Source organism: Furipterus horrens, unplaced genomic scaffold (genome assembly GCF_987537825.1).
Source record: "Furipterus horrens unplaced genomic scaffold, mFurHor1.1.pri manual_scaffold_4, whole genome shotgun sequence".
Taxonomy (NCBI): Eukaryota; Metazoa; Chordata; class Mammalia; order Chiroptera; family Furipteridae; genus Furipterus; species Furipterus horrens.
Genome location: NW_028327174.1, coordinates 196,208,176 through 196,223,459, shown reverse-complemented (window position 1 = coordinate 196,223,459; position 15,284 = coordinate 196,208,176). Strand labels below are relative to the sequence as shown.

The 15,284-nt window shown below is 56.1% G+C and overlaps 1 protein-coding gene across 3 annotated transcripts in view; it reads right to left on the bottom strand.

Moving 5' to 3' along the window:
* NEK6 (NIMA related kinase 6) overlaps positions 1-15,284 on the bottom strand; it is a 72,345-nt gene that overhangs the window by 41,888 nt on the left and 15,173 nt on the right. Inside the window, exon 1 of one of the 3 annotated variants that reach the window (XM_090274706.1) lies at positions 2,039-2,129. The exons of the other annotated variants lie outside the window; for them this stretch is intronic. The gene's annotated coding sequence lies outside the window, so the exon portion shown is untranslated. Of the gene's footprint in view, positions 1-2,038; positions 2,130-15,284 lie in introns of those variants that run through there. 3 annotated transcript variants of the gene reach the window in all.

Sequence of the window (15,284 nt, the reverse complement as noted above, 5' to 3'; positions counted from 1 at the left end):
AAGTCACTGCCAGCTCTGCCCGGCTGCACAGGCCTGCCTCCCGGCGTTTCCCCAGGTCTCACCCTGCCCCAGGCCCTGCACCCAACCACACAGCCCCGAGGCCTTCCCAGGCCTTTCCAGCCTCCACCTGGAACCTATGACTTCTCACTGGGCAAAGTCCTATTCATGTGTCATGATTAGGTAGGCCGTCGGTCCTGCTCAGACCAGTTACCTCTTGTTGTGGAGTCTTGCGTAAGTCCCACTCCCCCCGAGCCTCGATTTCCTCATCCATAAAGAAGAAACAGCTGGACCCTGCAGGCTGGGCACACAGAGGCGGTTAGGCGGTACCAAGGCCGCCTCCCCATCCGCCAGCATCCACAGGGGCTCCTCTCCTAAAGTCCAGCTCTTTGGGCACAAACTGCTGGCCTTTCAAGGTGGGGACTGGTCTCAGCAATCATCTCTACACCACCTGGACGTTGCCCAAGGTCTGGCACGGAACGGGCACCAGTGGGAGCTGGTAGAGAGGGCTCTTCTCACCCTCCTGAAGCCCCAAGCAAGAGATACCTGCCTTTACACTCAGGGTCCCATAGGTCTCAAAACCAGGCTGACGTCACCAGGCGTTCATTCAAAACACACCCCACTCACCCTGCAGGGCTTCCCAGAGCCTTTGTCAAATCAAGGAGGCTCCTGATCACCTTCCACTTCCTCCCTCTCAAGTAATAAATGCAACTCTAGAAGAAAAAGGTGCAGGAGCTGTAAACATCTCTTATGTCTGGGACCAGTGAAGGCTGGGCCTCATCCCATCCCTTCGAGGAGGAAGATCTGCTCCATGCCAGCGAGTTATGTGCAGCACCTCAGCACATGCCTGTCACCATGTCTGCGATGCCCCATTTTACCGATGAGGAAACCGAGGTGCTGAGAAGTCAGGTAACTTGTCAAGCTCATGCAGCTGTATAAAAGGCATGTGCTGTGTCTGAACCCAGATCCAACTTTTACAAAGTCCGGGTTTCAATCTTATTTGTCTGGGGTGATCCGTTGAGACCCCAATGGAGCTGGGGGAAGCTAGCATCTCACTCTCTTGGGAGCACTGGACCGCTGAGACAGGCCCACCCTCTGAAGGACCCCTGCCTTCTGGGGAAATGAACTTGCTGTCTCCTTAAGGCCTTGGCAGGCTCTGCTTCCCCTGCCTGGAATGAATTATCTCCCAATAAACCTGGCTCCTCCTTCATGGCCCAACCCAGCCACCTCTTCCAGGTAGCCTTCCTGGACTCCCCCAGACAGTTACTTCCAGCTCTACATCCCTGGTCCCCATGCTGTCACTGCCTGCTCATGTGTTTTCCTCTCCCTCAAATGAAATTTTCCTTGAGAGCAGAGACCAAGACACTTACCTTGTGGCCCCAGCAGGCCACAGAGGGAAGGCCAGGTAAATGACTGCTGACCAGGTATAGAAATATCAGAAGTCAAAAAGAAGAAGCCAAGGAAGCAGTCCTCAAGTGGCTGGAGGGCTTCAGTGTCAGTAAAAATCTTGGCTGGGGCCCCAGGATAGTGTCCATAATCCCCCCAGTCGCCTCTTCCCAGGGGAGCTTCTTAAAGCCCTGGCTGCTCCTAATTTTTTCTCCTGCCCCATTTTAAGGACTGAAGGACAGTGATACCTGGTGGAAGAAAGTTCTGTGGAGAACTCACTGCTGAGATGTCAGGAAGGGGCCCAGGCAGCCAAAGCCTCCCCGGAGAGACAGGCATTGCTTTTGCTGCCTCCTTCCTAACCTCAGCAATTCTGGCAAAGCCCAGGACCACTCATTGTGAAACCACCCCCCCACCCCCCCGTGTGGGTGGTGGCAAAGGTCATGCCAGGCTGACCACTGGTAGCTCCCACCTGGCCAAGTAGCAGCAGAGGTGCAGCCAAGGTAGTAGGGTGCTCTGTGAGCCCAGGCCCTGGACATCCCTTGGGCCTGCCTTTCTGTCACTGCTGGGCACACCCTTTAGTGCAAAGGCGGTAGCCCCAAGTGGCGGGAAAGAGTGAGGGGCTCCCTCCAGCAACAGGCAGGGCAAAGGCAGGTACCTGGCAAAGCTGCTCCTGAGAGTCTCGGGGAAGGCCTGCTCAGCTCGGGGTTGAGGGTGGACTCTCGGTGCTGAGGCCTCCAGGGATCTGGGTGGCCTCTCTGTGTCAGCGTGGGTGAAGGAAGAGAGGCTGGCCCTGTCTCTGTAGGGGACTTCCCCTGCCACTGCCAAAAGGAAACCCCCACCATGCGCTACTCCAAAAATAGCTCCGGCTGACACCTCTGTGGCCAGTGGAACTTGTCATAGCCTCCAGGGAGCCCAATGCTGACCAGGGACTGGAATCTGATGGCAGCACCCACTGGGCAGTCTTGGAGAGAGTGCACGCACGTGCCTCAAGCCAGCGGGCTTGGAATGCAATCAGAGTCCTCTCTGGACTGCCCAGTCCTGCTCCCCCATTTTACCCACCAGGAAACTGAGGCAGGAAGCAGAAGACTCGCCAGGGCCATGAGCTCAGTGGCAGCACCTGGCCAGGACCCAGCCTCCTCAACCGACCCGACACCCACCTACGTGGCAAAGGGATTTGCCCTCCAGGCTCTATCAAGCGTTCATTGCCAACCAGAATCCAGAACATTGACAGCCCCAGGATCAACCCAGCCTGGGCTCTGGAGGGATGACGGGTCCTTCCCTTGTCCCTAGTGCTCCATCCCCACCCACCCCCACTGGGGCCCAGCAAATGCTAAGAGGCATGAAAGTTCTTGCTGTCCCTTTAAAAGCTTAACTCTTCCTAGTCTCTCTTTTGTGAGCTGAGCCAAAAATATTTGTTGCCTGCGAAATGAGTGCCTTGGTAGGCAGTGGGCCTGGGTTCAAGTCCTGGATCTGCTGCGTCCCAGCTGTGTGTGTCTCCGTGTCCTCATGTGTAAAACAGGGACGGGAACAGCACGCACCCTCTGGTGCTGGAGGGTTCCTGACGTTGCACGAACCAAAAGTGCTTAGACTCGGGCTGACGCGTGATGGACACCCAATCAGTGGAGTTACTGTTTGAGTATTATCACATCCCTACGGGGGCCCCTGCTCTCCCAAACACGGTGCGGGTCTGGGAACTGAGGGCTCAGAGGGTTTCTGCCTTCCCCTTCCTTCCGCACGTACCCCCAGAGGCCTTCTCTGTGCAGGGCCTGTGCTGACCGCTGGTGACTCCAATGTGACACCAATGGAAACCCCCGTGTTCTTACCGAGTCTGCAGGAGAAAACCCTGGGGCACAGGGACAGATATTCACGAGCCAGAAAAGAGCATGAGAAGTGCCCCCGGGAAAAGCACGAATGGACTGTCACTTCTGGCCAAAGTCACAGACAGCTTCTCGCAGCAGGTGGTGTTTGAGATGGCTTAGGGGGGCGGGACGGATTCCGAGAAGAGGGGAAGGGAATTCTGGCGGAGGACACAGCAGGGTCAAAGGTGTGGAGGCTGGCGAACCTGCAGGCATGGGGGAGGAAGGCAGGGGAAGTCCAGGCCAGCCTCTGCCTCCTCCTCTGGAACGAGAGCCGCCGACACCCTGGCAGACCACCGCCTCGCACCCTATCTGTAGCCCAGCCGCTGCGGCCGGCACAGGCACACTGCGGCTGAGACCCCGGAGGACGTACCAAGTCGGATCCTGCACCAGGGCTCAGCCACCTGCCAGCACACCTTCCCCTCCAGCCAGGCCCCACTGTCGGGCATATGCCAGGTGCCAGCCCTCTGGGTGGCCGAGGCCACCTTCCTGTGTCACGTTCCCCCAGGATCCTCGCTGACACCCAGTCAGGCCTGGGAAGTATGAGGCCATTTTTAACTCCTTGAGGGTGACTTCTGCTCTGAGCCACGATGCATGTGGCATGGTGGCTGGGGACTCACAGGGCCTGGGACTCCCACAGAGCTGCACGGCCTTAGGAAAAATCACAGCTTGTCCCTGGGCCTCAGTTTCCCCACCTACAACATGGCTAAGTCAGGCTTCATGGGGTAGGAGGACCCTTCCTGTGCCAACGTTTTTTACGATGCAGATGGAGGACAAGCGACTCACTGGTGCCCTGAAACTGGGCTCTGGGGTCTTGTATCTCGTCTCGTGTCCATCTGGGTCTGGAATTGCGATGGTGACACTCTCCCTGGCCTTGGAAGACTTCCTGAGCCCTCTAGCACCCTGCACACTGTCCTCATTCACAAGCCACAGCGATGTGGGGACATAGCTCAGATGCCTCCTGGGCTCCCAGACATGCAGCCATGGAGGTAAAAGATGTACATGGGGGGAGGGGCCATACACAGAGCACCCCGTAAGTGCCAGGTGCTGCCAGACCCTGCAGGAATGTTGGCAGCTCATAAAGGAGCCCTGCAAAGCAGACAGTGCATCCATTTGACAAAGCTGGAAACGGAGGCTCTGAGGTCACGTGACCTGCTGGAGGCGTCCCAGCTGGATTGAGGCAGAGTCTAGATGGAAACGCAGGCCTGAGTCCTCGCGGCCCTGGAAACCCTCTACAGTGTAGACTGGGCTCCTGCCCTCAGGAAGGAACCAAATGGGGTGGTCGTGGTGGGGACCAGATCAAAGTCCTTAACTATGCTGCAGAATCAAAGAAGGGGCAATTGATTCCAATGTGGGCCAATCAAGGGGGCTGCAGGGAGGTGGTGGCATTTGCTCTGGGACCAGAGGGCCAGGTAGTGAGGAGACAAGCAGCCCAGCACAGGCTATGGAGTCTGAGAGCCCCAAATTCAAATCCTACGCAGCCTCTGTCCAGCCACATGAGCTCCAACCAGGTCTGTGGTCACCTCTTTCCAGTCCCCTCCTCTGTAAACAGGAGGCTGTCTAGGACTCACCTTGGGGGCAGTGATGAGGGCTGAATGAGGACATTGCAGGCAAAATACCAGCCTGAGACCTTCTGGACCCATGTATACACAAGAGCTCAATAAACGTGGCTGCTGCTACTATTATGATTACCATTAACATGATCAAAAACCACGTCCATTTAACAGCAATATCCCTGCGACAAATATTCTGGTAACCCACTCAGCACATCAACTGTTAGAATAAGCCTGGTCCTCATTCTCCAGGGGACCCCAGCCTCCCAGTCTCGTGGCCAACCAGACGCTTGGGCCTGTGGACTTGGCAGGAGGTGTCTATGCCCTCTGAGGACCCACGCTTTGGGGGAGGAAGGGAGAGGCCACACTGGCTCCTGCTGCATTCTCCCAGAAACTGGGAAGTGATGGCAAAGCATTTCACAAAGTTAGTAGGACGATGAGCCTGAGCCGTCTTCCCCTCCCCCCACTGCCTCAATAAAATAAATCTTGGTCCGCGGCTGGCGAAAGACCCTATATATTTACATGACGATTGTGCCTCATGATCACAGGGCCTGTGTCTCCGGCAGGCAGCATGCGGCAGGGATGACAGTGATCCTAGGAGACCCACTATTTTCCAGCGACTTTTATTGTCCATTATATCCCAGCATTTACAGGGCTCAGCTCCGGGCCTGGCAGGAATATCGCACACAGCGGGGCTGGCAGAACTTAATATTCCAGTCGAGGGGTTGTAGATCCGTCTTTGGGTCCCACCCTCCCCTCCCAAGTCTTTGTGTGGTACTGAGACCCCAGAGAGCGCCAGGCGCTCTGGGGGGAGAGGGCTGGTTGCCTGAAACCAGACCCAGTGGGAATATTTGCACCATGGAAATTGGCAGATGCTACAAATTAGAGCTTTGTACAAATCCCTCCCCCGCCCCGCCCCCTCTGCCTGCGGTTCTGTTTGTTTAACCCTCACTAGCATACCCCAGGCAGAGGTGACCCAGGGGACTATTGGGGCAACTGGAAGGGCACCAGGACTTAAGAGTAAGAGGTGAAACCTGACTTCCTCCACCATTTGCTGTGTGGCCTTAGGGAAGTTACTGCGCTTCCTGAGCCTGGGCTTTCTTATCTGCAAAATGGGAATAAACCTGCACTGCTGGGGTGTTGTGAGGTCACAGGACCTTATGGAGAGTTCCCTGAGTGATGCTTGGTAGGCAGCAGGTGCTTAATAAATGATAACTATTGTCATCCATTCCTTCAACACTCACTGGGCACTAACTCTGTACCAGATGCAGTCTCAATGACAGGGATACAGAAAGGCCCCAGGGGATGACGAATACCAAAGTCTTCACAGCTGAATAGTTCTTAGTTCTTGATTGTCTGCAGAGGGGTTTTTACCCACATCATCTTATGAAACCTACTGACAATTTTGAGAGATGGGCAGAGCAGGGAATACGCCCATTTCTGAGATGAGGAAATGGGGCTCAGGGTGGGCATGACTTGCCCAGGGCCCCTGCTAGGAAGTAGCAAGCCCACCATGGCACCCACCTCTGAATTCCCAGGCCCAGCCATGCTGGCCCCCCAAAAGTGAATCCTCGCAGAGGACAGGAGGGCCCGGGGGCAAGGGGACTCATGGTCTAGGATCCTGGGTTTTAGTCTTGGCTCCATGGCCTCCCTGCTCCAGGTTCTTCTCCTGCTAGGCCCTTAGTTTCCCATCAAAAGGTGGAGAGGGCTGCAGTCAGGAAGCTGTTTGTCCCTGCTGGGTGAGGGTCTGTCTTCAGGCTTCCTGGCTTGGCCAAGTGTCCCTCTGCCCCACACAGCCAGGGAGGATGCAGGCATATCAACACCTACTGTGGCCCCCGGGGTGAGCCAGGGTGTCTTGGGCAGGAAGGAAGAGGGGAATGAGCTGGGGCAGGACTTGTACCTATGTATGGTGAGTCTGCCCCCTCAGCCTGCTGGCGGGGCTCATGCACCCATTTCAAAGATGCGGGGACTGAGGTTCAGAAGGCTGGTGTCCGCGGGCTGGGATTCAGACCCCGGCTGACAGCTTCCAGAACACGTGGCTGGGGTGCCCAGAGAGATCAGAAAGCCACCAAGCCCCTCAGCTCTGATGCCCAGGAGGCCCGTAAATGGGACACTTCTGCCACCCCAGCCTCAGCCCAGAGGGACCGAGGTGCATTGAGCTGAAACAGGAGCAGGAGAAGAGTGCAGAGGACTCTGATGACTCAGATAACCTTTGAAACCGGGAGGCGGAAGCAGGCGGCATTTCTGGTGGGTTTCACCTCACTTCCTAGAAGGATGCGTCACCACTTTCGTTGAGTCAGCACTCGCCTGGCAGTCAGCGTGGACCTGCGCTCAGGGTGGCACCTCTCGGTTCGCTTGTCCCCAAAGCCGTTACAGGCTGCCAGGTGGGGGCTGTCCACCTGTGGGGCAGGTGCAGGGGCGGGGGGGAGGGGGACTTTTCATTTCACAGATGGGGAAAATGAGGCCCAGGACGGGAGGAGGGTGATTCAGGGACACACAGCAGGGACCTAAGTCTTCAAAGGTTAATTTTTCTATTTTGGGAGATGGGAAAGAAGAGACCCTCCAGGGCTTAAAAAAGAAAAAGAGGAGAAAAAAGAACTAGCAGCTGGATAGAACTGCAACAAGGCCCCCAGCCAGCCCAAAGAGGTTTCTGAAATTCTGTGCAGTCTGAATTCTTCCTGGCTGCGGGGTCATGCTATTTCCTTTGCAAAAGGCCGAGTTGAAACAGTCTGGCTGAGGGGGAAGGAGGAGGAGGGAAGTGTTCACGAGACTGGAAGTCATGAGTTTCAGCCTGGCTGCCCCAATGACTTTCTGGGTGACCGCAGATGAGTCCTTTGCCCTCTCTGGGCCTCAATTTACCCTTTTATATTTACAACGCAGCGAGCCTTGTTCTAATGCACTTAGGTGATCTTAACCTACCTCCCCCTCACAGTACATTATTATCTCCATTTTACAGAAGGGGAAAACAGAGGCATAAAAAGGTCAGGCATGCTTTCCAGTAGAGGTGGAAGAACTGGGATTTGAAGCTAGGTCATGTGGTTCTAGGCCCACACTCCTAGCTGCTGAGCCACAAAGCTCTCCAGCCTGCAGCAGGCTGGCCCCTCGTCCCTGGTGCCCTCCCAGAGACCTCAGGGGCTTTGCCTCTGTGGCCTGGATGCCAGCAGGCCTGTTTCCGGAGACACAGAACCATCCTCCGCCCTGCTGTCTGCTGCTCTGAGCTGCTGCCTTTTCCATGAACTGATTTCTTCGGCTTACTTAGCAGCCTTTATAAGCACGGCCCGGAGACCCTCGGGAGACTCCCAGGTCATGGCAGCCGTCGACCCACCTCTCTGAGCCTTGCTGGGAGCTGCGAGTCTGAGCCGGAAAGGATGGCCCCATTCTGATGTCCATTTTGGAGTTTTAACTCAGGCCCGTCTCTGAGACCGCAGGAGGGGGACTGCCATTCAGATGTCCAAGAAAGAGAGAGAAAAACAGCTATTCATAGCCAGACAGGGCCTGCTCTGCGGAAACGATGCTACCAAACGCGACGTGCAGCCCAGCTGGGCGAGAGAATCCCAAAAAGCCTGATCTGGGAATGGCTACGTGGACGGCTCAAAGGCTTGGGTGGTCACCAAGCCGGGAGAATACGCCTGGATGCTCAACCGTGACATTCCCGAGGGAATAAGGTTCAGACCCAAAACCGGGGCTTGTCTCCAAAGCAAAATTCTTCAGACAACGGACACTTTTGGCTTCAACACACAGACTGCTGATCTGTTTCACCCTGATCTCTAGAGCAAGGAATATTCAGGTTAAGAACAGCCCCCGTATTATGTGCCCCAATCCCATGCCACGCACTGTACCCCGTATTTGGGTCCACCTGCCACTCCCCTGAGGTGAGTATTACTATCCCCATTTTGCAGAGAAGGAAACTGAGGCTCAGAAGTGCACCTTTGGCCAACGGGGGACTTAAAATCTGGTGCCAGCCTGGAGTGTAGAAAACTGGAGATGAGCACCAGCGGAACCTGCTGTCTGCATCGCTAAGAGGAGCTCTAAACAGACAGAGAAGCACAGAGATTTCTGTGGGCAGGTGCACATCAAGTGTCAGGCCCTGGACGCACCATTCAGCCCTCCCCAGGCACGGGAAGAATTCCCGCAAGGGGACAGGTGGGGAAGAGTCGGCCCAACTGCAGTGAGAACAGCACTGCAAGGCTCCCTCAGTCTTGCCCTTTCAAAGACACTGGAATCCATTCCCTGGGACTATGCTGAGTGCCCAGAAAACCCTCTAGGCTTCATCACATTGTTGTGCCCATGGCAGACAATGGTTAAATATACACGCACGCAGTCGCTGCCCTGCTCCCATCAATTCCTGGGAGCAGGAGAAACCCGGAAGCCTCTCCTTAGAGGTCACTTGTCTCACCAGAGACTGCAGAAAGGCCCCGAGGAGCCCACCAGTCTACAGTCCGTATTTGAGGCTCGGGGCAGAGGAGGGATGTGTCCAAGGACATTCGACTATTCGCTCCATCAACAACAGAATCAGAGAAGGGGAGGGCGCTCCAGGCAGAGGGCACAGCGCGTGCAAAGGCTGGGAGGCTAGGCAAGCCCGGCACTCGTTGTGGGACAGAGGCCCTAGTGACAGCAGCCTCAGCTCTGCAGGAAAGGGAGGCTCCGTAGGACCGACAGGGCACTGTGATCATGTGCACACAAGGGCTGGTGAGGGGCGCAAAGCCAGGGCCAGAACTCAGCTCTCCAGACTCCCCTCTGGTGCTCTTCTGCACGCCACTCTGCCTCCCCTGGTACCAAGCCTACACATAATTTTACTCAATGGGTCATGTGATGAGTCAATGCCCTGGGCACAGTTTAGCAGTGTCTTTCCTCCATCAAGGCTAGATGCACACACATGACCTCCCCACCCTTGCCCCGGTCACCTCAGGTGATTATGTGCCCACAGACAGGAGGAAGGAAATGCCTATAGAATCTCCCTCTCACTAGACCATGCTGGGATCACACCTCAGGACAGCCGCATACCAGGCTCCAAGTTACACCCTCTTATTTGATGAGCATTTATCAAGCACCTACTGTGTCAGGCTCAGTGCTAGGCACTGGATGGATTCATAAGTAGTGGGTACAATCTCTAACTCACTCAGCTGTCCCCTCAGTCTTCTGAGATGGACAGGGCTAGAATCATTACTCCTACTTCACAGGAGAGGAGACATAAGGCCCAGAGATGCCCTGGGTCCTGTGTACTCAAGATCACTGGCTAGGAGGTGTCGGGGCTGGGACACAGACCTGGAAACGTCTGACCATGAAGCCTTTGCCAAAACAGACAAGGGCCTCTGGGGGACCAAGAGAGCCTGCATCTCTCTTTCCTGCCCCATGGGCTGCGCTTTATCCACGAAGTAGAAGAAGGACGCACTGGCAGGTGCCACCAGGAATGGCAGTGTCCTGTCATTACTAGGAGGGGCTACTCTCCAGGCCCCAAGGAGCATGGCCAGGCCCTCAGCGCTCAGCTGTCCTGGCCGATGCCGCCCGAGGACTAAATGCAGATGGCCTGTGTTTCAGAAAAGCATGCTGCAGTGGACCGGTCAGCCCGTCTTGGCAGCTGCATTAAAGCATCTACACGAGTCTAGGACACAGCACAGGCTCTGGTGTCTGAGTGCCGGGGCCGGTCAGCGCCCTGGGTCTCTGAGCCTATTGAGACCTGCCCCTGTGTGGTGACAGCTCACCCTCCCCGGACTCACGTCCTTGTGCACATCTGTCTCCTCCACAGGAATGCTACCCAGCACCTTGGGTCCGCTAGTCTGTCCTGTCCAGCCCCAGCCCAGTGCCTGGCACAGAGCATGCCTGACACAAGTGTGCTGCTTACAGGCCATCCTCATCCACACACATGGGCTGGCGGCCACACGGTCCCTCCTGGGAACCCTGTTCTAATCCAACTTAAATGGCCACAGACACTCCAACACACAAACGCTTGGCCACACCCCACCCAGACAGGTCTCCCTCCTCACCTCCGGGGTCCTTGTACTGTTCCTATGAAACTCACATCTACCTGAGACCTGGGAATGGGGCCTTATTGGAAAATAAGGTCTTCGCAGATGTAACGAAGTTAAGATGAGGTCGTATAGGATTAGGGTGGCTCTAATCTAATGACTGGTGTCTTTATCAGAGGGAAACTTGGACACAGAGACACACAGGGGGAAATCCCTGTGATGACGGAGGCACAGAATGGAGTGTCGTGTCTACAGGCCAGGGGATGCCAAAGATCTCTGGCAGCCGCCAGAAGCTGGGAGAGGGGCCTGGAACAGTCTCCCTCAGAGCCTCCAGGGAAGCCCACCCTCCCGACACCTTGAGGACTGTGTTAAGTGGGCCCTAGGAATCTGACGGTCCCCCGCCCAGCACGGAGCACAGCCAGCCTGCACGTGCGCTGCAGCGTCCCTTATTCTCCAGGCGCTACACACTCATCGACGACTCCCTCGGGGCCGCCTTCGCCTCTGGTGCCACACAGGAAGTGAGTCAGCGGTTCCCAGGCCTGGGGGTTTCACAGGCCTGCCCGGCTTCCCCCAAATTCTGAAGACAAACAAAGTCCCCAACTTTTTCTGGATAAAATTTCCATCTATTACCACCTTCCTTCATTTGAAGGGCACATGACGTAAGGAAGGCACCACCGCCAGGCCTGTCCTGAAGTTTTCTCCTTTCACCAGGGACGGTGAAAACTCACACCACCAGGGCCAGGCCTGGGACTGGGAACCAGTGAGCTCAAGCTGCTGTGCCCTCCTGGGTGGTTTTTTTCAGTCCTGGCCAAGGAGAAGCAGCACTGGCCTCCTCCCCTCTCCTGTGAGCATGCAAAAAAGGCTTGCTCTATCTTGAAAACTTGACCAGTATATTCCAGTTACCTGGTGGGTAACTCCAGTTCATCTCCCCTGAGGACTGGGCGATCTCCCAGTCCGAGGGAGGTGGCATTCCAGGCCAGTCAACGAGGGAGGGGGCAGGAGGAAGATAAAATAAAAATGAAAAGCAGGAGAGGGAGCGAGAAGCACTGACCCTCCTTATGAGAAGAAAACCAAATTGTAAAGTTATGCAACGTGCAGACATCACCGCGGGATGACTCCAGCTCTCTTCAAAGGCACCTCGTAAACGTGCGCCAGCCTCCGAGGCAGAGGCCAGCTGCCTGGCTTTCGAAACATCTGGCCCTGGAGGCCCGATAACCCACTGAAGCGGGTTGCCCTGTGCTTCGTGAATGTCACACCCACGTCTGCCCCACGGTTACTGGTGAGCTGTGCCAGGAGAGGCACCCCAGGGATGAGGATTTGTCTGAGCGTAGGAATGATCCTTTTGCTCATAACTCAGGAGCACTAATCCCACCTCAGAGGGTGCCCTGGACGCTGAGGAGCTTTCAAACGGGGTGCTCGGGAGGATGGCCATGCAGGGGTGGCCTTGCTGGGACAATCTCTGGTGAGGGGCTGCAAATCTCAGTTGATAAGGCCTGATGCTGTTGCCTTCCAGGGCTGGAGTCCATCTCTCCATCTCTCCCTCCCTCCCGTTCTACACACTCAGGCCAGGGGCAGGGTGGGCCCCAGTTCTTAGGAAGCCAGGAAACACACTCTTTTCTGGGCTAAATGCCCAGATTCCTTGAGCAGTCACAGGACACGCTTTTTCTGAGCCGATCCAAAGCCACAAGTGCGGCGTGGACGTTTCTTTGGGCAGCGTGGACCTGCGGGGACACAAACAGGCGCCGCTGGAATTGCAGGTCAAAAGCTGGTCAGTGACAGAGGCCCCAGCTGGCCCCGAAAGGCAGGGTCAGTGCTCTGTGGGCCTCAGTTTCCTTTTAAAGGAAGCGGGAGTTTTTCAGTCCATCGTCACCCATCAAGCATTCTGGAGAGGCTCACAGAGCCAAGCACCGTCTCGGGCAGAAGGCAGAGAAGGCCCTGGTCCCCAAGAGGTGGATGAAGAAGAGGCTGTCCTTGTGGACAGCAAAACTGCTGTCAGAGAAACGCAGAGGGGGAGTGGGTCACACGATGTAAATAAGGGGACCCGGCGTCACAGGATCGTCAGGACAGTTAGATCAGATCATGCAGCAAATTGCTTAGCACACGATCAGCAGTCAGCAGATAAGGTGGCCCCCCACCTTGCCTGGTCCTGGGAGACTCCTGCTCTTTCTTGGTGAGAAAATTCTGTCTCTGGCATCAAGCCCACAAAAATGGGTCATAGCCACCAGGCCTCCCACCAGCAGGACTATTACAGGAGGTGACTGTCCTCCCAGAATTTAACACTGGGATTCTTCACCTGTTTGCTGGGAAATCTCGCCCAGGTTTCATCATCTCACTGAGCCTCACTTTTGTGATCTGAAAATGGGAGAAGATCTACCTAAAAGGCTCATTTGTTCCACAAGACCTTGGAGGTAAAGGGCCTGGCGTGTGCCCAGCACGGAGAGGGCCCCCCCTGCCCTGTCTCTGCCCAGCACGGTTTGGGGCGGTGCTCTGGAGGAGGGACTGACCTCAGGGGGAGGAAATGAAGGGAAAGGGGCACGTCCAGCCCTCGGGGAGCCTGGCATCTGGAGGGAACAGCCACGTGAGAGGAGCGGGAGTCACCCCTGGGTTGCTTCTGTGCTGCGTGTCTTGTCCACGGTCCTCCCCTCTCTGCATCTGTCTCTCCAAGCTGAAAAGTGGATTCTGGTGATGATAACATGAGACCTCTGTATATCAAGTCACCCAGATGGTATCTGACACGTTAGTCTCCTCACCGCCATTCACCAATGCAACATAAAACTGTCTGGACTGCACCCAAAGGGGTGCTAGGCCTGTTGTGAGCCAGGGTGGGAGGGGCATGGCTGCGCCGTTGACTGGCAGAGCCCAGTCTCCTCTAGAATCACCCTGGCCATACCTGGCTCTGGGAGTTGGTGGGCGAGAGTTGTGGGCTAGCCTGGGCTCATGCTCCTGAGAGCCCAGGCCTCTATGGAAAATGACGGCCAGACAGATCCCGGGAACAGCCAGCTCAGCTGTGGGGTGCTGCCTGCCCATCACACTGCCACAACCAAACCTGATGCCACAAGACCCCCTTGCTGCATGGCACACAGCAAGGGCCAACCCCCAGTGGGCCGGGGCACCTCTGACCCCAGCCCACCGCCCGCCACAAACAGCATGCCACAGACAGACAGACAGACAGACACAAAAACTCAGAGCTTCTGGTTTATACAGTTTTGCCTCTGACTTCTCCAGGTCAATCAATCAATCAATCAATCAATCAAGGGAGAATAGGAATTCAATCACAGTGACAGCACACGTCGCTTCCCAGACAGCGCCATGGAACTGGGACTCTTGCAGATTAATGAGCCACCTGGAAATGGGGGTAAATAAATGTGTTCCGCACAGACGCTTGAATGGCCGGCCTTGGCGACGCGCTCCCATCAACTCAGACTGCTCTCATCCCCGGGAACCAAACAGCTTCTCTGATGGGCCAGGAAAAAAATGACACGCAGAAATCCGGATTTAGGGAAACTAACACATGCATGGCACTTCTCTTCCCTTCCCAAAGCCATGCTGCGAGCTTTACATATTTTATCATTTATTCTCACATTGTCCCCAGCAAGTCGGAGGCGTCAGCCCTGTTTGTCACAGGAAAGCTGTGAGGGAGGCTGAGGGTGCGGAGGTGAGGGGCCTCCCACTCCGACACCCAGCAAGAAGGGGCTGGGTGGCGGGAGTGGGGGAGAAAGCCGAAGGTCCTTTTTGGGTGGGACTGTGGGCTCACAGGCAGCCGAGAGGCTCTGGGAGGGGCCCCACAGGCATCCACACCAGGCCTCCTCACCAGCTTCTCTGTCTCCCAGCATGAACCCACCCTCGCCAAACCATTTCCACACATGCCGCCAGAATGACCTTCTTAAAACACCTACCTATCCACCCCCTCTCCCTTATCAACCTTCAAGGCTTCCAGACAGTCCTCACTCCTGAGCTTAGCATCCAGGCCTCCTTACCTGCCTGACCCCAGTCCCAGGTGACACCTGTCACTCACCACGTCAGCTCTGCAGGGCCTCTAACAGTTTCCTGCACCTGCCACTTCACAGCTCTCAGACCCTGCCCATAGGGTGTGCGCCCTCTGGCATGCCCTCTCCACCTGGCTAACTCCTGCTGGTCATCGAAGGTGGGTGAGGCAGGGGCAGACTGGGGACAGGTGTCTCAGAGCCTCGAGGAGGGGCTCTCTGTTCTCAGAAGGCAAACGGACAAACCTCAGAGCTACCACTTAGGAGCTGTGTGACTTGAAGCAAGTTTTTGGACTCTCTGGGCTTCTGCTGTTTCATCTGAAAGCTGGGGCTCATGACACCCACTCCTCAAGACACACCCAAAGTGGCTGGCGCTGTGCCAGGCATACGTGAGCACCTCATAACTGCTGGGTCCCCATCCTTCCCTGCCTCTGAACTCAAGGGGTCTCGCCATGCTCTGCCATGCTGCACAGGTGACCAGTCCTCTTCACGTGTGTCAAGAATTGGGGCCAGCACATACCCTTGTCCACTCTCCTCCAAGAC